Source organism: Rattus norvegicus, chromosome 3 (assembly GCF_021556685.1).
Source record: "Rattus norvegicus strain SHRSP/BbbUtx chromosome 3, alternate assembly SHRSP_T2T, whole genome shotgun sequence".
Lineage (NCBI taxonomy): Eukaryota > Metazoa > Chordata > Mammalia > Rodentia > Muridae > Rattus > Rattus norvegicus.
Window position 1 is genome coordinate 61774805 of NC_141536.1, and position 23893 is coordinate 61798697.

General features: G+C 41.7%; 1 protein-coding gene and 1 pseudogene across 10 annotated transcripts in view; one reads left to right on the plus strand and one right to left on the minus strand.

Annotated features, from left to right (window-relative positions):
• Zfp385b (zinc finger protein 385B) overlaps window positions 1-23893 on the minus strand; it is a 372515-nt gene that overhangs the window by 238232 nt on the left and 110390 nt on the right.
• On the plus strand, window positions 5901-5986 carry U3l13 (Small nucleolar RNA U3 like 13; annotated as a pseudogene).

A 23893-nucleotide genomic window follows, 5' to 3' on the forward strand; every position in this document is an offset into this window, starting at 1 on the left:
TTTGTTGAGTAGACTCACACACATCAGAGGAAAAGACAGTACCAATAAAATTCCTTTAAAAAAAAATGGAAGGAAAAGGAATTGCTGGTTTCAATGAAGACTTGCTGAAACCGTGAGCATTTCAGCAAAGAACCCCTCGAAAGGCCCCGGGTCCACTGACTCTAATGAAGAGAAAAGCTGATGTCTCGCTTAAATGATCCTTCCCTGTTTACGCCACCCCCAATTTCTACAGCCCACGACTCTAAAATATAGCCTTGCGCTCTGAGCTAGTATCTGCTGACTGCCAGCTCATAGGCCACCTTCATTCCACCCAATTCCCAGGCCGCAGCTGACATGCTATGAAACCGTTCGCACCAGTTGTATCTCGAAGTCTGGGTGTGCCCCATTCACTCAGGGTAGCTTTTCCTCCTGACTCTCAAGCCTAAATGGCCCCATTTGCAGAACACGTAGCATGGTCCCACTGGCACACCATTGTTCCTTTCCAGTGCCGTTTTAGCTTTAGGGTCTGTGTCTCCGCCTGCAAATCCCAAAGATGCTCAGGGAAAGTCCTGGATGGCACAGCATGCTTGCGAGTGGAAGGCATGGTATGTCACTGCGGGGTGCTGAACAGACTCAGTCGGAGGAGTGTCTGGAGGAGGAAGCAGAGAGGACGTGGACTAGGTTTCGTGGTCATCCTGAGTGTCCTTCTAACAGCCCAGTCCATCAGCGTCAGCTTTCAAAACAAACTACAATTGACTGTAACTGCAGTCACTGTGTTAATTTTTAATTGTTATTACTATCGATGCGTCTTCTTCTAGGTTGTACGCTGAAGAATTTGGTGGGTGCAGTTTAGAAATACCCCGCTTCTCTCTCCAACTCGGTTTCTGACTGGAAGACTTCTTATTATCGATGAAAGCACAAGAATACATTAAGCTCCGCCTGGTTATGAATTCCCTTGGAATTATACTCTTTCTTTACTTGAATGTAGTCCCGTTTTAATATGCAATTCATTTGTAAACCCGAGAGTCCCATTGGCTTCTCAGACAATAGTAACAGCTAATGATTATTGACAGCTTAGGACGTGCTAGGAACTGTCCTAAGAGTCTTACATTAATTGTTCATTTAATCCACCCAACAATCCTCTGAGGTAGATTCTTTCCCTGCTTAACATGCAGTAAAAGAGATACTACAGAACTTACCCAACACCACCGCGGCCCCTTTCCGCGGTCTCCAGGCATAGTCCCGTGAGTTTTAAAGCTATGTTTTTGAGGGCATAAATGATCTGCTTTACAGGTCCCTCCATGGGCTTAAGAATTTGAAGAGCTGGGTGGAGGTGCCCAAGATGTTGGCCAGGTGACATTGCTGTGCTTCCTGTGCTAACAGCACGGACCTTTCCATTCAATGACTGATTTTCAAGTCAAGTTTTTCACATACGTTTTATAAGTCATTCACTGTCAGCCTTCATCGAAGGATCACTTAACTTGTATAACCCTGTCTAAGTGACTTCTCAGGGCTAAAGGTGAAATTGATGCATTCTCTGAGGGTAGGCATCTCTAACGCCCAGAAAATGATCTCTCTTTTGCTCCCCCATTTGCAAAGCATCCTGTGGAAAGGAGCAAGGAAAAGCTGAGCACTTTCCTGTCACAGAGATGAGTACCCCATTTATAAACGGAACAAAGGGAGTAAATGCCAATTGTGTCTAATGTGTCAAGGACAGTTTTGCTACTTCAAGAGATTTTTACATTAAAAAAAGTAACCCTCACCGCATGACAGCATTCATCAAATTTCTTTCTTTTTTATTTCACAGGCATTGGTGTTTTGCCTGCGTGTATGCCTTTCTGAGGGTTTCAGTTTTTCTGGAACTGGAGTTGTAGACAACTGTGGGCTGCCATGTGGGTGCTGGGAATTGAACCCAGGTCCTCTGGAAGAACAAAGGAGTGCTCTTAACTGCTGAGCCATCTCTCCAGCCCCTCATCATATTTCTTATAAATAACCTCTGATGTATATTAAAGTGGAGATCGGTGTGAAAAATTTACAATTATGCTGTATTTTAAAACTTACGTTTCTGTAAGACTATTTTAAATAATGTAATCAAAGGAGAAAATGTCAACGGTATATTTTATTTTCACTTACAGTCAATAATTTACTCTAAAATTTGCATGTGAGATCTCAGTACCGAGAAGGGGAAGTATACAGAAGTTCCCACCCCTAACCAAGAAGCTATTTCCAAGAGATACCTGCTGGGAAGGGGGAAATCCACATTCTCAAGAGGGGTATCTTTGGGTATACTGACCACAGTCTGGGGCAGCCTCATGTCCAGAAATAGCTTTCTAACACGAAACAGATTTCATCCTATTTGTATGCATTTTCTTCTGTTTTTTGTTTTTTGTTTTGGCTTATTGATTTTCATCGACTTATTTTGAATTTGTTGTTGGGTTTCTTTTTTGAGAGAAGAGAAAGAGAGACGAGAGGTGGGGAAAGGAATGACAAAATGTTTGAAAAAAAATAAATAAAAAGCCAGCTTAAAATTCTATTCATCTATAATTCATTTACAGTCATTTGAATTCATCTGTAAGAAGGGATCTGGGTGCTAAGCAAATTCAGTTGCAAAACTCATGGAAATATTTTTACTGAGGTAGCATGGGTCTCAGACATTTTGTGACAGATTATTAAAATCAAATTTGTGTACTGTATGTGATATGCTTATTAAATGTGGCTAATTCCTGTAAGATGCATATGCAGATGAGTTTCATAAGCTGTAGTGACACAAATGCAATCAGAAACCCAGTGTTTCCACACAGGTAATTCTTTGTGACGTAAGTGCAACTAATGTGCCTAAGATGGGCCAGAAAGACCTCACTTCTGGGTAACAGGGGGGTTTCTTATTTTCATATTTTAGGCGATTCAAAACCTTGGTTGTTTTCTGTTCTGTTGTTTTCTATGTTCTGGCTCTTTCTTTCTTATCCCAAATATGGTCCATGAGCAAAACCAGAAAAAAAAAATCTAGCCACTGATGCATGTACGGAATGCAATTCCAGCCCTTGAGAGCTGATGCCAGAGAAATGTTACAAGTTCAAAACCATGCTGGGCTACAGAGTGAGACGCTGTCACATAAAAATGCAGGGGATGGGGAGGAAAAGGAAGGAAGGAAGGAAGGAAGGAAGGAAGGAAGGAAGGAAGGAAGGAAGGAAGGAATAAAATCTATAATCCAGTAATTTGCCACCACACTGGTTTTCTAAGCAACAATATTATGTGAATTCTGGAGAGTAGTGTTGTATAACAGTTTCCTCTGAGATTCAAACATTTCATCTAGCTGGGAACCTCCTTAAGAAGGGATTATAAACTCAAACTAAATTCAGGAAGTCCCTGAAATTGATCAGATTCACTAGGTCACTCCCTCCAGAAGGAGCAAGCCAAACTAAAGGCTCTCAGACTGGTCAAGCTATAATGAAGACAGATCAGATAAGCTGAGCTGCTAGAAAATATTTAGGCCAACTTAGACACTAGTAAGGAGTACTCTCCAGCCTGTTAAGCTGCCTGTAGTCTGTGCAGTGGGCTCCAGGTTCCAATTTTTGTGACCTCTCACTCACGCTGGGGTGGCATTTGGTGATGCATCTGTCTGAGTCATTTCTACTATCGGTAACCCTTCACTAAGTTGGACTTCAGTGGTATCTGCGGTTTGGTCTGTAGTGGGCTATCTGTGTTGGGTGAGTTGTCATGTGTGTTGCTTTAATCAGAAACACAGAACATGTGTTAGATTCTAACTGCTCACTTTCATACTCTTCAACACAATAGACAGAAGACTGTGATACAGGAGGTGGCTGGGAGTGTAGGTCAGTGGTAAAACTTGCCTAGCAAAACTTTCGTTTCTAGCATGGGGGTTGTTCCACGGGTGGGGATGATGTTTATCTTAAAAGCAAGAACACTAGTCTCCTTAATCTTTTAAACTATCACCACCATGCGTCTTGCTTGGGTCCTAAAACTCCAGCCACCTAATGTCAAAAGAAGTGCCACCTTAATTCCAGTGGTATACACCAGAGGTAAGGTTAGACTCTATTGATGTGGTCACACAGTTTGGCATTCAGAATGGAAATCATAAAATAATGTCCCTGCATAGATGTCTGTCATTCCCCCAAAGGCTTCCAAGCATAATGGATACAGCCATCCACATGTGTATGGGGGAGGTCAGCTCCCTCCAGTGAGACAAGCTGTGATTGGAGAATACACTCGAAACTGTAAGGCAAAGGAGCGGGCAGGGGCGAGTAAGAGAATGGAGTTGGAGCAACGCAAGCGACAGAAACGATTACCAACATGCATATTTATTGAGCACATGTGTCGACATGTGCTATTTCAGGAACATCTCACTTAGCTCCGTGACAATCTAAGAACTATGGTTTCTCCATTGTCCACACATAATGCAGCTGGACAAAAGCACTCTCGAATGTCTGCTCAGGAACATTTAGTTAGTGAACGACAGAGATAAGCTTGGAAACCAACAGCCTGTTTTGTTTTTAATCATGCAGGGGTCTTCTTAACCAAGGTAACAGGAGAGGACTTGGGTAAAGGTATGGGATCAGATGGCAGGGTTGGGGAGGTGGCAGGTGGGGGATGGAGTGAGAGGGGACTGAGAGAAACTACTGGAATTGGGGGGCGGGGAGGCACTGGTGACAACACGGAAACCTATTGTAGTGCAAAGTTTCTGGGATCTACTTGGGTGACCCTGGCAAAGACATCTAGCAATGGGGGATAGGGAGGCTGAGCCAGAAATCTTCCTTAACCAGGCAGGGATTCCGGTGGAGGGATTGGGACATCAGTCCAGCCACAAAACACTCAACCTACAATGTGTCCTGCCTACAAGATCTGCTTGGGTAATGGTGGTGCAGAACTTGTAGGGGTGGCCAGCCAATTACCAGTTCAACTTCACGTCCACACCAGGAGAAGGATCCCATGACCAATACTAGAGGGGTTCCCACGTGGGGAAAAGAACCAGAGAATACATAGCCCAGAGACATGGGATAGAACTAAGCACAACTGGCAGGGGAAAAAAACTAATGAAATGGTTCCTAACGATATTCTACTGTACTCAGATCAGTGCCTAGCCCAGTTGTCATCGAGAGGTTTTGTTCGACAGCTGATGGGTGGATATACAGACACCCACAGCCATACATTAGGCGGAGCTCTGGCTATTCCACAGAAGAGGAGGGCTTGTAGGAAGGAGTTGGACTGAGGACACCAGTGGAACATGTTCTACAGACTCGAATAAGCCCGGCTCCCAGGGGCTCTCGGAGACTGAGGCAATCATCACAGAGCCTGCATGGGTGCACTATGTCCTCCGCATATATTGTGGTTGTGTACCTTGGTGTTCCTGTGGGACTCCCAATGCCCAAGGCTTTTTGAAATAAAACCAGTTAAGAGTCTACAGTAATTAAAATATAATGGCCAGAATATGTAAGGACCATTTCTTTGCCTCTTGGGATAAAATATTAAATTGAGGTTGATAAGTGGGAAAAAAATCCTCATTTGCTTCCCTTACTTTAGGAGGATAAGTAATGAGTTAATTATCATTGAAACCTGTTTATTCTTGCTTTTATCCACAAAATGAAAGACCGAAAGCAACACATTCCTTTAAGTTCTGTGTGTGCCTGCCTTTCTCCTTTAAGAAGCCAGAGACAGGAGTGGCATGTAATGCAGCAATCCCATGGCTAGGGACGTATCCAAAGGAAAATGAGATTTATATACCACAGAAACACAGACATTAACATGTATGTTGCAACACTAGTCACATTTTAATACATTTTATGTGGAAGATCTATGTATCTAGTCAAGCATGGCCTTTTTTCTATACCTCCCAAGCATTGGACTTACAGGCATATTCTGTAGGTCCAGTTTGATGTGGTCCTAGAGATAGAACCCCCAGGGCTAAGACTATGCTTTTAGGGTTCATTTCTATAGTTCGTTACGAGAGAAGTTTCTCTTACTGTGTAGAACACCCAGGGCTTCATGAAGCAAGAACTCTACCAATTACACTATGTCCTAAGTCCCATCTGGTAGAATCTTTGTCACATGATAAATTTTAAAGACATACCTGCATGTATGCATATTGTGCATGGACCTAGTATCTGTGGAGGCCAGAAGGTAGAACAAATCCCCTGGAGATGAGTTAAGGATGGTTGTGAGCCACCATGTGGATGGGCGCTGGGAACCTAACCTACGTCATCTGCAAGGCAACCAAGAAGGAAGAGGAAGACCCCTAGTGTGCTTGTAGGTAAAAATGGGACACCTTCCTGAGTGCTGGAAGAGATAAATTAGTAATATTAAAATGTTGGCTGTGGATATATCTGTATAGTGGAATTATAAGTGGGTTTTGTTTGCTGTTTTGTGTTTTTCAAGAATGAGCATATGCTCCTTTTGTAATTAGAAGGAGCAAAGTATATTTATGTAACCTAGAACCTTATGGCAGACAGTACTGAAGAAGCAATCTGGAAACTTCATCCCAGGGGGTGGGACTTTGTCCTAGGCACACGGCTTTCTGTAGACTCTCAAGCGTTAGCTAACATGGTTTTCATTCTGCAGCATGCTTTTAAAACTAATCAACTCTGAAAAATTTTGTGATTTACCTATCTTATTAAAGTAAATTCGTGTGAGTTCTTTAGCTGTGATGTCATGGACCCTGAGTAGGCGATTCTCTTAGAATTCTACCACAGTGTTTAGACTAATTATACATTTCCATGCCTCCAACTCTCAGGGCCCCAGCATGTGTTCTCACCGCTGCCAGCCAGATACCTGAACATGTGGTGATTAAAGCTATTGGTTCGCCTGACCTGAATGAGGCCCCTGTGATTATGAAGCATGATGTGGCCAAGCATGGTAAGACAGTCACTAAGTAGCCACTCTCTAGTCCTTACATGATTATCATCATTCAATAGCTTACTTCAGTTCACTTATATTTCCCATTTATTTTAAAAGTAACCACATATGCAAACTAGAAATAAACATATCAGTTTTGACATTTTTAAATTTAACATTAATGAGGAAAAAATGACAAAGAAGTCTGAATGTTTTCTAGGCGCATAGTACAAAACCATTCTCAGGCAGAATTCAGACCCAGGAGTAAGCCAACATTGGGGCAATCGGGTCTGTGGCCACACTAACAGAGAAACTTAGCTTTCACAGTATTCAGAACCTTCAGCTAGTATTTATTTCTTCTTGGAAGTTTAGTTGGATGTTTAAAACTAATTTCTCATTAGCTGTTTTTATTTGCATAAAGGTTTCAAAATTCTTGAAAGCAATTTATCCTTCAACAGATTGATGCTTCTTGGCATGAAGAGTCACTTGGCATTAAGTTACTTGGAGAACAGGTTTCTTGATAGGTGGCCTACTGTCTATGCTATGCAGAGCCAACCACAGCCATGGTCTACATTAACAAAGCTAAATTAATGACATTTTATTATTCTGTCGGTGTTTTAAATACAATAGGATATGTAAGGATTTGTAAATGTTCTTCAATAACACAAAGGGAACTGTTATTTAATGTAGAAAGATTTCTACTGAAAGTAATTCAAGGGAGAAAGAATCTATGATTTTATTATCACACTAATGCAAAAATAACAAGAATTTTAGCTTCACTTGTTTGAATAGCGACTCCTAAAATGTTTTCTTCACTTTATGATAGAAAATAAATATATATTCCTGCCATTATGGAACAATTATAATTTCTGTACTTTGAGCTACACATAAATGTACTTTTATATTCCATTACACACCAAATCATCAAAAAGCACTGAGGATTCTGAAGGCATGGTTTTAAAATAACTATTTCTGTACATATTGCATTTTCACAAATTGCCATTTTTATTTTAAAAGCAGTTGCTCACAGAATCAACAGTAACAGAAATGAGGGCTGATGGAGAAAGTACAAGTTTATCCACTCTACTGATGTCCGTCTGACCTATAACAGCCTGTACAGTGCACTTCCTCTACAACAGACCCCCTGCTCCTCAGGCCTCCTCATCAGCCAGTGTGTGGGGACGAATCCCTGCATGCCACTGCCTTCACTCATGCTTTGTCTCTATTTGTACTTTCCTGGGCAACTGTATTGGTGGGCACCCAAGTCTAGTAGGCCTTTCCTTCCTACCCACAAACAAATGCAGGCTGTTGAGCAGAGATCTCATCCACGAGGGAACTGTATTTTGAACCTACTCAAGCGAACACTTTCCACTGCCTTACACAGCAAGCAGGAGCGCGCGCGCACACACACACACACACACACACACACACACACACACATACATACACACAGACACACACAGACACATACAGAGAGACACAGACAGTCATACACAGACAGACACACAGACAGACACACACATACATACACACAGACACACACAGACATACACACAGACACATATAGACAGACACAGTCAGACAGACCGACACACACACACACAGACACACACAGACAGTCACACACAGACACACACACATACATACACACAGACAGACACAGACAGTCACACACAGACACACACACACACAGACACACACACATACAGACACACACACAGACACATACAGACAGACACACACAGACACACAGATACACACAGATACACACAGATACACACACACACACACACACACACACACACTCACGAACCAGCTGGGGAAGCTGAGGCTGTGTTTTCAGACTCTTGCAGCCACATCAGCCTTTGGTTCTGTTAATTAGCCCAGAGCAGGGCCATCTTCACACTGAGCAGGACAGAACTGTCTTAATGCCCACATTTGTCTTAGTATGTGTTCAGGGAAATGATAATAGGATACAGAGTAAATCCAATATCATCACCACAAGCAAAACAGGTTTAGAGTCAGCAACTTCTCGAGCAATAAATCTAAAAGCACAAACAGTAACTACAATACCTGCAGGGTAGCCCTGCAATTTAAAAACTGGCCAAGCATGGGATACAAATCCAGAATGACTTTCTTATCAGAATTAAAGCAGTGATTAACTTTTGACAATGCCATGCTAAAAAAAAAAAAAAGATACAGAGTAACCATTAAACAAGGAACTCTAGAGCACACAGGTTTTGAACATGTTGAAATGAGACGGCGAGAAAAGACAAGCTCCTTCTATCCAAAGGCATAAATAAGGAAAATGAAAAAGAGGGGAAGAGAAGAGAAAGCCCACCATAAGTTGATAGAAGGGAAACCCAAGATATTAGTTTCTCTAACGTGGGAGTGAACTGAACTCTCAGATTACAATCAACCCAAACAAACAAGAAGCACAACCAATCTGTGTGAGACGCCTTCACACAGCAAACCAAGTACTGCAAGTTATATCAACACCCAAACTAACAGACCTCGAGGAGAAAAAGCACGAACAGTAAGGTAAACTGACTAATTAGTAAATCAATCTAGTTTATAAGCATTTGCCACCTGAAACAATAAAAGAACATTTAAAATACAAACATTTGCACAGCTGAGACAATCCTAACTTACATAATACCGGGAAAGAGACCTAACTTTAAGGAGAAGGAGGTCACACGTTTTAGATAAGACCACTCAACATCTGAACTAAAAGAACAAATATTCAAGAGATGTATTATTTCTGAAGCAGAACAGCACAGCCATATGTGTAAGCCTGAACCCCAAAATGTATGCACTGGGAGATCATGCCCCTGGAAGTGATTAATGGTAAATGAGACCTAGGCATAAGGCACTGATGTAACGGGGAGTGGCCTCTTTCTCCTCCTCCTCCTTGTTCTGGTTGTTTACTCGTTTGGGGACAGAGTTGTGCTGTGAATCTCTGGCTGGCCCGGAACTTGCTATGAGACCAGTTTGAATTCAAACTCAATGTAATGCCCCTACTTCTGTCTCCCACTGACTAGAAACAAAGCAGGAGCGCATGAACACAGTGGTCAGGGTAGCCATCTCCTAATGTGCAATACTGGGGAGCCAACAGACAGGCTTGTAAAGACTATCAGGGTGTGGCCAGCCTATATGCCAATGGAAAATGCTTCAGAATGAAGCCTATCTCACTGATGCCTGGATCTCGGACTTCCACAGAACTAGAACTGTGAAAATCTAACTATCTGCTTTTAAAGTCACTTGGTCTATGGAATTTTGTTATGACGGCCCAAGCCGACTGTTTCACCATGATACATAATGCCTGTGTCATTTTAAACTTCACTGTGGCTCTTTTAAAAAATAATAAAATAAAAACAGTGCAGCACATTTGATCTCAGAAGCTGTAAAGGCTTTTCATAAGCTCACAGATGTTATAATAATATGGTGGTGGTGTGGGGACAGAGAAACCAGTGGACCAGAAAAGAGCATCGAGAACAAATGCACACATCAGTACAAACCTGAGTTCAGCAGTCCGGATACGGGAAACCAGTAAGGAAGAAGAAACTAATTGCTGGATGACTCTCCAACGGTTGGTTGTGTAATACAGAAGAAAGGGAAAACGAGTTCAGTAGGTGGTATTTGACCTTGAGGTGTGAAAAAACTCCTTAGAACACAGAAACAAGAGACACATTTGATTGTGTTTGAAATGAGAATCATTCTTTCTCAACAGACATCTAAAAGAATAGAACCTTAAGCGGTACACTATGAAGATAAACAGGCAATGTAACAAATAAACTGAAAAACACCGTAACTCTGGCATATAAGCATCTAGTACTAGCAACAGTTAGAGCTGACGCGTTTGTTAACTTGCTCACTGGGTATGAACAGGGATTTCATAGAAGAAAGGACGCAAATGGCCAATAAACATGAAAAGTTATTCAACAACAGCAGTTACCGGAGATATGCAAATTAAGTCCCCAGTGACACAGCATTTCACCACCACCAGATTGCCAACAATTTTGAAAAGTCAGAGAGTTTCAAGTGCTGCCAAGGATATGACACGATGGAATGCTCCGCCGCTGTCGGGTAGAGAGTCACCTGCGACCTCGGCTAGGGAGCCGCTTGGCTTGGCTCCTTCGTTTCACACCCATTAACTGATTATTTACTCCGTGTGCATCTGCTGCCATTCCAAGGCTGCACTGTGAACCAGACAGAAATCCCCATGTCAGACTGAAAGTGCCTCGCCCCTACCCTACCTTCCACTTCTTGGACACAGTAAGTTTTAACTCTGTGACCTCCACCCACGTGAACGGAAGCAACACTGTCCCTACTCAAGCCAAGGAGAGAGAGAGCCTACCTGCACATTATCAGAAAGATGGATAAGTGTATAGGACACAGAGAATGAAGTCACATTGAAAATGAGAGAACCAAAGCAATATATAAAAAAATGTTTTAAAATCCTCTGAGTGGACAACCGTCCTATAAGAAGCAAAAGCAAACCTCTGGAGGTGTGCATGCTGGCTGGTGAGCTTCCTCGGAGCAGGAGAGGGCACGCACAGAACAACTTCGGAGAACTAAGGAGGAGATAAGCCATCCACAGGAAGGTTTTGCTTCAAAATCAGGTAAATGGGTAGTTGGTCCCGAAATTTCAAAACTGTAAAATTTCTAACTGTATTTGAAACTGCTCTGTATTTAACACCGTGGAAATACTCTTAGCACACTGATTAGGCTAACCTTCTTTGCTGGGATAATCAAATGAGACCCAAACAATAAAATGGCAAAATCAAGAATTCATAAATGTCACTCTTCACATTCTATATAAAGACTAGTTTCTGCAAGTATTATCAACTAGCATCACAGTGGAAACTAAAGGGAACAATTTGCAGTGATTAGGAAACTGAGAGGAGGAGCTACGATAACCTGGTTACCCAGAATAGATACAAGTTCTCGGGACAAGCCTGCCATGGCAGCATTGCTCGCAATTTGTACTGTGAGGACAGAAACTTTTAAAAGCGCTAATGAACATATGACAAAATTACTTACGAGGGTTTACAGAATAGAAAGTTCTTCCTATAGGCTGCTTCTGCACAGGGTTTACATGAGAAACAATCATACTAGGTGAATATTATTTCAGTGTAATGTTGGCATAAGACTAACTTTGCAACACAGAAATATGAAATGGAAGCTCTTTTTAAAAGGTTGGTAATTATTTTGACCCAATAAGCTGAACTCAAATAAATAATGCTGTCTAGACAATGGATGACAGGAAAAATGTGGATGGCTAAATCAGCTTTGATGTTAAATCAGTACCTGCATACTCAGAAATGTTACTTTTATAGGAATTATTAACAAAGTTTGTGTAACTTATGTCATTAACATAGATATACTTTGCATTTAATGCATTCTTTTAGCCCACTTAACCATATTCCCTAACAAACACTTCTGTCATACTCTTTATGTAAATTCTGAACCTATGTCATAATGGTAGACATATACATGTATATAATTCATGTGAATTATTTGCATAATGCACAAGAAAATAAGAATTACAATGAATTAATATCATTGTATGTCTACCAAAAGCTATGCAACATTAATTAAACTCATTTAATGCTTATTTAATTTCATCTATCAGATCAGAATTACAGACATAATTTTAAAACCTCATTCTAATAAGATGACTGTGTGATTAAAGATTCGGTGTATACTGTTTAATCAAAATAATCTTATTCCTAAACACCTAAGTATTTAAAAATGTCAAGTGAAATTATTCAAGTCTAGATGAGTTGTAAATTTCCAATGAAAAGGTTAATTACAAATGAAAAAACTGCTTTAACTACATAGTCTGTGACATATTTTGTGTAGACAGTAACAATAGATTTAAATACCTTAATATTACCATATACCATATACACACAATGTGCACATATGTACATGTGTGCATATGAACAGTTTCCCTTGGGAGATATACATACGTGAGAAAACCATTTATAAGCAATTTTTTCCTGCATGCTATAAATTAAGGTGTTGGCTTTTTTGCCATAAATTTGATATGTAGACATAAGGTTCTCTACTTCTCTAGCTCTGACTGTCAGTTTCACACTGTTCTGAGGTGTGAAATTGAAACGAAATGGTAGAGAATTGACAAGTGGAAGCACACAAATTTTAACAAAAAATATTCAAATGTCTGAAAAAGGTTGAAAAAAATAATATGTAAGCATTTTATAGCAATGGCTATGCTCCACCTACTGAAATGTCTCAGTCCAAGAATGTCAGATAATCTAGAGTGTATTTAAAAACAGTAGCGGGGAAACATAGACAATAGCTCATCTTCCTACTGCCTCACAGGAGACGGGCAGGGCTCCGGGAGTAAAGGCTGTGAGGCAGAGCTTCCATCTAGCTGGAGCAAATTTGTGGCTCCCACTTTTGCCTACTTGTAGACAAGATTATTGTCATTTTAAACACTCTGTCTCCATAGCAACACCCTCAATTTCCTTTACTGCAAGCATGAAATCCAAGGTTGCCAAAAAGAATGGTGTGGCAATAATAACACCTTCTATTAAAATTTCTTGTCTTGGTACCATTATTTGGAGTCTCTGAGACACCTTCACGCTTCCTTTCATGTTTTGAATGTGTAGTTTGCACTTCTTGTTTGGGGGAGAGAGAGTATTATTAAGTAGCCCTGGCTTGTCTGGACTTTGGAATGTAGACCAGGCGGGCATTGAACTGACAGAGAGAAACCTGCATTTGCCTCTGCCTCCGAAGTGCTGGGATTCAAAATGGTGTGCCACCACACCTGGCCCCTACGAGGTATTTACTTGTCTTAGTTAGGGTTACAATTGCTGTGATGAAACACCATGACCAAAGCAACTTGGGGAGGAAAACATTGATTTCACTCTCAGTTCCATAAACAGTTCATCATCAAAAGCAAGGAGAACAGGCGTCGGGGTGCTGCTTACTGACTTGCTTTCCATGGCTAACTCAGCCTGCTTTCTTATAGAACCTAGACTAGGCTGCTAGGGATGGCCCCACCCACAATGGGCTGGGCCCACCCCCACTGATCACTAATTAAGAAAACGCCTTACAGCTGGTCTTCTGAAGGCACTTTTGTCAACTGAGGCTCCCTTCCCTCTGATGACTCTATCGTAGGTCAAGTTGACATAGACTAGCCAGCACAGAGCTGTTTTAGTAATACACTTAGACAAGCCTGGATGACCTTTCCTTTTTCTTCCACTTACTCTATGACTTTGGGACAGTCACTCTCAGGACTTTTGTTGCTCATTAGGTGGGGGTGTTAGTTTCTAAACATTACATGCAATTAGAGAAAGTGCTTTACTGTGGTCAGCACACCATAAGATGTCAGCAAACTACAGAGAGGGAAGGAGAGTGGCTATTTTTGTAAGGCGCTTACTTCCTGCTGCTACCCAAGACTCTCTCCATCATTTCGTGATGGCAAAAATCTAACCCTAATACCACAACAATAGCTTGGAACTTATTAACTACTGCATCAGAAATGGCACAGCCTCTGTGCTTTACACACTATCCTTATGGGCATGGTTTATAACGCAGGTATTGTTTTAAGGAGGAATAAATTAAACCATAGGTTACTGATGACGTAAAATGTGGATGACAGCCAGACACTGGACACTGAGTCAATCAATGCCGAAGGGAGGCAGGAATTCATCTACGCTCCCTCCTGCAGTTCTCACCTCTGATTTACATGAACATGCTGTGGAATCTTGAAGCACGAGCTCTGATGGCAAGGTTGGTGTGTGTGTCCCATGGGACACCTGAACCACAGTGATCGCTTCAAAGAGATGAGCAACTCCTCGACACTAATAAGAGATCAGAGCTGCCTTAGTAGCAGCAGGATCAGATCCCCTCCCAATCTCTAAGTCTTTTCTGAATCCAATAGAAAGCAATCGGGCTTAAACTTGAGGTTTTCTACTTAAAATGCCCATCATTTTCATCTTTCTAAAAAAGCGACATCTGAACAGGAAAACTGAAGCTAATTTAATGTCTTGCCCGTAGGGTTTTCGGAGCATTGCTGTGATCCCAGCAATGGCGGGATGCCGTAGCAGGGACTACCTTGTACTGAAGCAGGAAGGGGTCTGTACGACTGAGAGAGCAGTACTGGGAACACATGGTGGTCACGGTTGTACGTGGCTCTTTCTGGGTTTAATCAGGGAGAGCGGAAATAATGCTGATTATCAAAAATAGTTATACTTTACTTAAATAGGCTGTAACTTTGGAACTTTCCTAAACCTTTTAATTTTCGTATAAGCTCAGAACTGTATACAAAGCAAGGGTTAAGGAGGAGAGCATATGAGTCAAAAATATAAGCAATGGTTACGACCAATGGAAGCTGATTTGAATAACCGCCATGGAACGCATCATGTGACATCTAAATTCTGTGTACTTCAGCCATATGGTGCACATCAAAAGTACCATAAAGTGACTGAAAGATTTATTTTGAACATTGAGGAAATCTCACTTGGGAGCAGATGCCCAGACTGGCTTGGAGACAGCAGGTTTCACTGGGTGACTAATCGCATTGCTGGGGCATTTTTGTAAAGTCTATAAAAGGATATTTAGTAGTAAGACACATGAATATTGATGATAGGGAGCAATATGGACACTTGAAGTCACCGCTGAAGAGCAGCACGAGTGTCCTGAATCTTAACACAAACGCAGCTTATTCCTATGCTCAGAGAACAAATGCCCTTTTGTTGGCTTTAACTCTTCCAGAGAGAGATCAATGAGGAATCCGCCTGAGTAAAACACCCATGATTAAACTCTTCAAGTACGGTTAACTCAATAATAATTTCTCATTTAATCCTTCATGTCCTTAGAGTAGCTAATTCTGGATAAAATCGAAATCATTATAAATTTTTTTTAAACCACTGAGAAAGTCCATCTTCAAGAATGGATGAGGAGGGCTTGTGAGATGGCTCAGCCTGGCAATCTGAGTTCGATCCCCGGGACCCGTATGGGAGAAGGAGAAAAAGGGCTCCTGAAAACTGTCCTCTGACATGCATATATAGATGGTAGCACATGCACACAGGTAAATACGTGTAAATTTTTAAAGAATGTATAATAATAAAAAGCATGTACAAAATCATATGAAAACTCTCCTAGAATTTTCTAGCTCATTTGGCAATTAAAGAGTATTTTTAAAATTACTGGGCATGGGGGTTGGGGATTTAGCTCAGTGGTAGAGCGATTGCCTAGCAAACGCAAGGCCCTGGGTTTGGTCCCCAGCTCTGAAAAAAAATTACTGGGCATGATGATATATATCTACAGACCTCAAATTAGGGAGGACTGATGCAGGAGGATGGCTGTGAGCTAGAGATTACCCTGGGCTACACAGTAAGATACTGTCTGAATAATAAATCATTATGTTATTAAGTTGTTATTTTATAACATTGAATTATATTTATTGTTGTTGTTGCTGTTGTTATGCAAAATAAAGTTGCCTATGTCCTTCACTTGGGGTCTAAAGTTGATTAAGGAGAGCAGCAGAATATTTTGAAAACCCATTTCTCACCTGATGTCTCTCCTTCGATATCAGCTCTTTGATATGTGAATATAAGGTGTAAAAGACACATATTTTACAATTTGGACTCTTGTAATTTTATCATTCTCAGAGCCTATCATTTCTGGCCCTGAATATTATAGAATCATCTTACATGTAATTTTTCGATGTTTAAAATCTTCAGTTGTCAGATCTTATAATGTCACACTTTTTTCCCAGAAGAACCAAGTCATCAGAGGCCTTCAATCCCGGTTCGAGAACTGCAGTCACCCACTGGTAATAATGACATTGCAACTCAAGGTCGCAAAGATCCTGGGGCAGAATAAAACGACACTGAGAAACCAACATGAAACTCTCTCCAAACAGCCACGTCCCGTCTGTTTAAAAGCCCAGTTATAAATTCTTCATAAGAGTAAGCTAGACGAGAACAAGGATGACACAAGCACTTCTAAAAATTTTCCTTAAATCCCACTTCTAAAGCGACAGCATTTAAAAGATTCATATGGTTTGTCTGCAGAGTTCCAGACAAAGAACAGGTTAAATTCTGATATGGCAGGATGAAAATGGGGCTTCCAGGAAAATCTAGTTCACATAAAACATTTGCAATAGAGTCAAAACTGGATTAAAGTAATGAAAATATTCCTCTCTACTCATAAAAAGAGAAAACAGGGAGAGGAGATTAGCTTTTTTTTTTTTTAGATCAAGTCCCCCCCCCCCAATCCCCAATAGACATTAAACAAAACAACAACAAAAACCTAGTTAAAAAGTAACACAGCAAGCGCTGAATTAATCAAGACAACATTCTTCACTGACAACCAACAGAACCTTCCTCATGATTAAACATAAGCGAAACAGCTGGGGGTAGACCCAATCTAGTTGAGTATACTTAGGGAACAGGATCGTGGGGATGCAAATGCTTGCAGAAATGAAAGTTGCAACACAGGTAAAATTCTCAGCCAAAAATTCCCCCCTGAAAAACCAAAAGGGCAGATCTCGTATTCGTCGGGTACAGGACACTTATGGGAAAGACTCATTTTCTCTAATTTCCTAAAGCAGGACGGTCAGGGTCACATGACAGCCCTAGGTAAGGTCAGAGATTAAACATCACACCAATGCAAGCAAGAGTGGGATTGCCTCAGGTGTTAATTTTAATTATAAACTGTTAGGTTAAAAATATCTGGAATTTTGTTTGATCTACCTGACGCCAGCACCAGGAAAAATCGAACATCCCTTCTTGGAGTGGCCACACATTCCAGTAGGAGGCTCCATTGAGTTGAGGTCAAGGACCCTGGCTTAGTCATTAATAATTCTTTTTTAAATGAATATTTATTTATTTATTTTATGTATAAGAGTATGCTGTTACTCCCTTCAGACACACCAGAAGAGGGCATCAGATCCCATTACAGATGGTGTTGAGCTAGGAATTGATCTCTGGACCTCTGGAAGGGCCGTCAGTGCTCTTAATAGCTGAGCTATCTTTTCAACCCCATTAATGATTCTTAAAAGTATCCCGTGTTACTGGCTTGATTTATCTAGCCTCAAGGCTGTTCATGCCATGCAGTGGCAAAAGGGGCCTTAAGTGTTGACCTGAACTCACCCGGTACACTTCAGTTCTCCCACTCACTCCCTAGGCCCTTCAATCTGTGACCTTTACTCCCTCCTTTCTATTGCAGAAGTAAATTTCATTTTTCCTCTGGAACTCATGCACTATCCTTCTCTAATATCATCCCACCAGTGCTTAGCCAACTCAGGAGCAGCCCAGACCTAACTGAAAATACTAAGTCTGAAAGAACAGTGCTTGGGAACCACCAATGAACTAGCAGGTCAACCTCCCAACAGAGCCCGTTTGTAAGGTAGCTGTTATTTCTAAACTGCAGGACAACACTTATGCTTATCAAGGCTTCTGAATAACCGTGGAAAGACATATGAAGAACTACTGAAGGACTATGCACAAGAGGTTCAGTGGGAAACAACAGCTGTTACGGCGATGCAGAGACAGGGAGAGCGGATGAGAGGAGCAGCTCAGATCCAAGGAGTTACATGAGCTTGGACAATTCCCTCCACTCATTTCCTACAATGGCCAGCACATCCCAAGGAAGCAAAAGTTATAAATGTAGGCCACGGGGATTTCTTTTTACTTGAGAAATGTAACTAAATCCTGAACACAAAAGTCAGTGCTTCAGGTGAATTAAACTTTTAGAAATTATGGATTTACCTGACAGAAATTTACTTAACGGAAATAGATAATTTCTTCGTCAAAATGTACAAACATTTGCTTTTGTTTGTTTCTTGGCCTTCCCAATGCTATGATTTTTTAATACCATTCCTCATGTTGTGGTGACCATGAATAAAAAAATATATATGTATATGTATGTATATATATGTATGTGTATGTATATATATATATGTGTATGTATGTGTATATATGCATATGTATATATATATATCATTGTTACTTAACTGTAATTTTGCTCCTGTTGTGAGTCATAAAGTAAGTATCTGATATACGACTCCTGTGTGAGGTTCCTTCGACCCCAAAGGGGTCACGACCCACAGGTTGATAACCACTGACCTACATGTGCAGATCAGGCTAGTGCTGTTGCCAGTTTGTTCGGAAGAGGAATCCAATGTTGCTTTCTTGGTTCCCACAATTCCACGCGCTTAGCACTGTATCAGTCTCTCTGACAGAGGCGATTTAATTTACTCTTTCACCTTCCCAACTGAACTCTGCCACTCACAGCTAACAAGAGTTAGGGTTAGGATGACTCACAAATCCTTCTATAAGCTTTTCACTGTCAATCACTTGGGATGTTCTTTCAAAGACTCTTATCATAGGGAGCCTGCGGAGTACAAACCCCTCTAGGCAGCAGTTTTCAAAGGTGCTTTAAAAACAAATTGAGGGGCTCATCAGAACATCCCGGTCTCTGATCCTGACAGAGATGATGGGGTGGGGGCGGGGTGTGCAGGACGTTGCTCATTGTGTGCTTAGCATACACACAACCCTGAGTTTGATTCACAGTATTCAAAAAAGAAAAATTAAAAACTGAGAACAACGAAATGATCATACCGGTGCTGTCCTACGAAAGGTGGCTTCCTTGAGGTTGTCAGTTCTGGGGTAACTGCTCCATGTAAAATCACCTAGTGTTATCAGACAGTGTTTTGTTTCAAAATCTGAGCCCTAAATGTGTGATGGACGTAAGCATCACACCCAGGGTGCAACAGGAAGCTTGGCGAGCTTGGTAGAGCACTGAGTGCAGCCACTTCTGCAGCTTTCACAGCACCCACTGCTCTCTCCTGTGGTTCTGCTTTTTTTTTCCTTCTTTTCACAGAGCAGTGGGACTCGCAATGGGGTGCTTCGTTTCCCGCACACAGCCCAGGTTCCCTAAGGTCTGCTGTTTTGTGTGCACACGTAACACAAGTGTTTGATGGAAAGGACATTTGAATAACTGCACACTCAGGAATGCATGCATGAGGAGGAAGGCTCCAACAGGCTCGGAAGATAAACATGAACCATTCAGCGGCCAGCTAAGCATGGATATGAAAACTGGTCATGTGGGCCCCATACAGCACCTGCTTAGGCTTGACTGAACAGCAGCTTCTCACCTGGACCTTCTCAGGGGCAGACATTTGGGAGGATGTAGGGCAGCAGGCTGACCCTCCAGTTACAGGGTGGGATGGCCTTTGCTCTGTGTCTTGTCCCCAGATATTAACGTGGCTCAAAACCATAGTCATCACTAGGCAACGGTGCAGGCCTTTCCTTAGGCAAGTTTTGATAGCATCATATTCCTTCCGTGTTCCCTCCACTCCCTGCGTCTTTCATATCCTTTGCGATGTGAACATCGTGTGTTATTCTCCCCCAAACAACTGCAACGTTAAAAATTCAAAAAGCACAAAAAAGGTTAACTATAAGTCCACTTTGCACAGTAAAAAGTAGATAATCAGAAGGACTTTGGACAGTGTCCAGTTTCCTGTGTGATAGAATACACTGTTTTCTCTTTTTTATCTCCCTCTCGCCTTCCCCTCCACATGAACACATATACAAATACACACAATGTACTTTTTATATAAAAATACTGTGCTCTGTCTTACTTGTTTGCCCTTATATCAGATACATTATTACTTGTCTTTTTTTTTTACAGATTTATCTCATTATTTTAAATTACTGCTTAATATCACAGCACATAGACTAACAACAGTTATTACTGTCATCGGCTGCTATGTGTGGAATGCTGTCCTCTGGGCATGACAACACTGCTGTTACCTTATTCAGAGTGGCTAGGACTGCCAGCAGGGGATGCTCCCAAGATCTATTCTGTCCCCCTACAGGAGGATCATAGACCTTACCTGAGCTTCCAGTCTCTCAGAGCTCTAAACCCTCTCCCTCGCCCGCCTCCCATAGCTGTAAGGGATTCTGCACTGCCTCCATAAAGTCGCAGAAGATGCTGGAGTACACAGAGGCTCGCTGAAGGGGGTCCCCATTTATGCAGCTTCTGGAAGGCCACCACCCATGCTTACTCAGGACATTCTGGTGACACAGCTATTCAGGGTCACTCATTTTCCTGTCAGTAAGTCCAATAGTTTCCCTGCCTTATCAAGATGGACTTGAATGGAAACATTTCTTTGATGGAGTCCCATCTGATATGCATAAACGAATGTTCATTTCTTCTTCAGGATAAGTTGGCAACTATATATATATATATATATATATATATATATATATATATAATCAATTATATATATAAAATTTCCACCACAAATAATACTATAGTAATAGTCTACAAGTGTAGTATACATATATATGAAATGGAAAAATATTGTTTTCATGCCTTTGTATACCTAAAGCATGCATGTTGACTAAACCCAGTAGTGAAATGTATGAAGTTTGAATTTTGATAGTTATCGTCACATTACCCTACAACTGTGCGCACCAATCTAGATTCTACCGACAATAGATGTTCATGATCGTGTAGTATTTGGTCTTTTTCATTTCTAAAACTAAGAAAAATGGCATCTTACTATCACTTTAAGAAGGGAGTCTTGGGGGGCTGGGGTAGTAGCTCAGTGGTAGAGCACTTGCCTAGGAAGCGCAAGGCCCTGGGTTCGGTCCCCAGCTCCGAAAAAAAGAACCAAAAAAAAAAAAAAAAGAAGGGAGTCTTGGGGCTGGGGAGAAGGCTCTGTAGAGTGCTAACCACACAGATACCGTGACCGGAGTCCAAGCCCCAACACTCGTGTAAAGGCAGGGCTTATTGGCACACACCTGTGATTCCAGTGCTGGGGAGGCTGAAACAGAAGGATCCCAGAGGTTTGCTAGCCAGCCAGTCTAACCTAAGTGACAAGTTCCCAGTTGAGTAGACCTTGAATCATAAAAGGATGTGGAAAAGGAACAAGGAGAACACCCAGTGTTGACCTCTGGCCTCTACATGTACCCAGACACATACACAGGCACACACAGAAAGGGAAGAGTAAATCCTGATAAAAACAACACTAGCAAATACTGTATTGAGTTCTTCAGAGATATTTACAGGTCCTACATGCATGGGCTTTAGCCTCAAGTCCAGCGACTCTCAGTCTGTGGGCTGTGCTCCCTGGGAGTGTTGACAACCCTTTCTTCACAGGGGTCGCCTAAGACCATTGGAAAACACAGAGATTTACACTATGATTCATAACAGTAGCAAAATTACAGTTATGAAGCAGCAATGAAAATAACTTTATGGTTGGGGGTCACCACAACATGAAGGAGTGTATTAAAGGGCTGTGGCGTTAGGAAGGCTGAGGACCACTGCCTTAGTCAGTGTTTTGACTGCATCGTTTGTTATACGCAGATATTGTAGTTGGGGTCACATATTGAAGGACCAGGACATTGATCTCAAGACACTAAGAGTCTAGTATGTGAGACTGATGGTTTTAAAAGTGATATGTAGTATCATGTCCATGCATGGACTTCGACCTCACTGGGAGTGGCAAGGGAATAAAGAAATGACAGATGGACAGGGGGACAGGATATGGGCTCTCAGCCTATATCCACTACTCATTTTTTCTCCTATTACTTCCAAGGTAGCCAGACTCATTCATAAAAGCTTCCCTAAGAACTGAGGCCTGAGAACCCCACCCACTTTGGTCTTGTTTCCTGACTTCTCTCTCTACCCCTGCTTCCTCCTGTCCCTTCCCTTCCTCCCCCTGTATTTCCTCTTTCACTATATAAGCCTGCTCCTCTCTCGGGAGCCTTCCTCCTCTAACTATGAGAGTTCACTGAAGCCCAAGTCTACACCCTTGTTCCAGTCCCTTTTCAAGGTGCCACTTTGCTGAGGCCTTCCTCAATCTCCAGGGACACATCTGACTAGGCAGTGAGGGAATGAAGACAAGAAACAAACAGAGAGGCACACACACAAAAAGCTGAGGTCGGGTGCGTGGACCGGGGCTCTCTGCAGGAGAAACGGCCCAAAAAGCTGAGCGTGACTATTGTCTACGGTTGAACAGGGAGGCAAGATTCTTTCACACAAACAAAGGTGGGGGCAGACTTTATGGTATACAGCTGGATCAAGGAGACCGAATTAGCTCATCTTGATAGAAGCAATCTCTGTGGAGGAGCTCTCTTATGTGGGCTGAGGGGAAAAGGTACGGTGGACATTTTCTGCACATACTAGCAACAACCCCACATGAGGACCACCAGAGGAAGGCTCGGCCATCTTTCTCTGAGCCTCATCCTGGCAGAGGGGTTGCTCCACCGTTCCTGTACTTGTTTGATTGAGGCTACGGACTCCTGGACAGGGCCTTGTGAACAATACACATGCAGGCCCTCACACCCAGGGCTCTTTCTGCTCTGTACAATGTTGTGGGATAAATACACTAACAGGATGGGTTTACTGCCTGAGCGCAGAACTAGTTCATTGTGGGCAAAAAGGTTGTTTTTTAATATGTTTTCTCATTTCTTTTGAAAGCTATTTTATAAATATATTTAAGTATGATAAAAGAAAGACGAATATGATTCTTTGGTCAACAAAAACTATCAGAAACAACAATAGCTAACAACTAAAAGTTGTGTTAATATATACAATACATATATATATATCAGATCAGTGATTATAATCTATATGCTGAAATAAGAGGGAGAATAATTTATAAATTGCCTACATTGATACTTGTTAAGAGTTTTCCAAGTCTGACTAACAGATAAAGCAGAGCACTTATGTCCTCCAATCATGTGACAGCAGTTTTTTAGGTTTTCTTTTAATTAGCAAATCAAAGTACAAACTTTCCTCTTCTGTCCTTGTTCCTCTTCCAAGTCACAGAACCATTAAACTTTTAATCCATGTTGATTCCTGCTAAGTACTGGATTTGCTACACCATGCTAAATAAGCGTGCCCTTTAGCATGAGCTGTGTCAAGGATGGTTAATTACACTGCTCAGGAAGCCCCTTTCCCAGTCAGACCTGATAAAATGTGATGCCGATGTTAATGCCACTGATGGGCAAGCCTGCTCTTTCAGCTTTAAATCACCACCCCAGCCAGCCTCCTAGTCACAAAGGCTTTACAC